At 33.8% G+C, this 1,580-nt stretch overlaps 1 protein-coding gene across 1 annotated transcript in view; it reads left to right on the top strand.

The window, feature by feature from the left end:
* LOC118748199 overlaps positions 1–1,580 on the top strand; it is a gene marked incomplete in the record, with an annotated part of 60,823 nt that overhangs the window by 57,728 nt on the left and 1,515 nt on the right.

Below are 1,580 nucleotides of genomic sequence, written 5' to 3'. Positions count from 1 at the left end.
ATTTTCTTAAATTTTACAGTTGGATTTTTCCTCTTTTCGTCATGAAGGGCATTTTTTCCCAAAGTTCCGCAGCGATTTAACTGAATGTAGAACTCATAATAGTCGCGACCTGAACCATTTATGTACATGCAGTCAGGATCATAAGCATAGCCAGCCGAATACACTAGTCCGCTGAAGGTGGAGTTAAAGCCAATCCGTATTTTCATGTAGTCGTCTTGACACTCAGCCTCTATATCTGTGTGATGGAATGTATGTAGAAATTAGTAGCAGTACATTGAAGTAGCCTTTAACAATATGGAACAATATTGAGGAACGTTTTTTTTGTTTAGATTGCACAAAAATGTCTGAATATTTTCGAAAAATTGTTCATACAAATTTTCAGTTCAATGGAATTATCTGAAGAATCTTTTAACCGATAAAGCAAATATTACTAGTATGGAGCAGATTTCCATGCAAATGCATGTATAGTTTGCACATCTGGTACCCAAATTAAATAAAATAACTTTTTGAACTATCAAATTCTGTTTAATACGGCCTCACGGTGTACTTGAACCAAGTTTAATGCAAAAGTTTTCTATGCCGGGATTTTCCTATCGGATGTGACTCTGTGGCATTCTAGGAACGGTTTACCGTCAAAATAAAAATCGGCGAACGGACCCTTTGCGAGAAAAGTCGATTTTAGTTTCGGTGACTTTTTCCATTATTTAAGAAAGAAAAATAAAATACGCAGAAAGCACTGTTGCCAACTTAGTGCTTTTCTGAATTCAAAACACGAAAATTTTTGAGTTTGGTGCCTGGTGCTTCTTTTTTTGGTTGGAAGACACCAAAACTGTAAATGTGAAACAAAAATGGAAGTTAAATTTGGAAACAAAATAACGGCACAATGGCAATCATAAGCGAAAGAGCATAAGTTTGTCAAAAAAAATATGTGGCAGCACTTTCAATAATGCCAGAATTACATAAGGTAATTTGCCATTGCCCGAAAAATCGTCCATATTGCTGGGAGCAGAAATCGATCTTAAGACCTTTAGTTTGGGCTGAATTTGTTATATTTTTTAGGAATACTAAAAAAAAAACACCAGCATCACCTAACAGTAGAATTAATAACGAACCGTAAAAAGGAATAATCGAGTAGGCAGCTTTTTTTACACAAAGAGATCTTTTCCACTATGCGCGGTGGATGCGTTCAAATAAGACACTTTAAAAAGGGACATCAAATTTTGTTATGTTTCAGGTGTGAATCGGTCTGAAAGAAAAGTTCTTTACGTTCCTTTAGTTCACGAGGTCATAAGAGACTACAGTGTAAATTTAAACTTCCACATAGTTCATGAAACTTCATTTTTTGTTGTTAGTTTCCTTTGATAGGAATTGTAGAAAAAATTAAGCAAAACGAAGAAAAATTAGAAAATAAGTACCAAAATGTTCGCACCGAAATATTTTAATTTATAGAAAATAGAATAAATTCGACCACCAAGCAAGAAACATTAAATTTTATTAATTTGAATCGGCATACCTACAATAAAATTCTGTATGCACACAAAGTCCATTAAAACCTCCAATAAAAAATTTGGTGCTTTTTT

The sequence above is a fragment of the Rhagoletis pomonella genome, unplaced genomic scaffold (genome assembly GCF_013731165.1).
Source record: "Rhagoletis pomonella isolate Grant_MI unplaced genomic scaffold, Rhpom_1.0 Rhpom_scaffold_00012, whole genome shotgun sequence".
Taxonomy (NCBI): domain Eukaryota; kingdom Metazoa; phylum Arthropoda; class Insecta; order Diptera; family Tephritidae; genus Rhagoletis; species Rhagoletis pomonella.
This window is presented reverse-complemented; position numbering and strand designations above follow the sequence as displayed.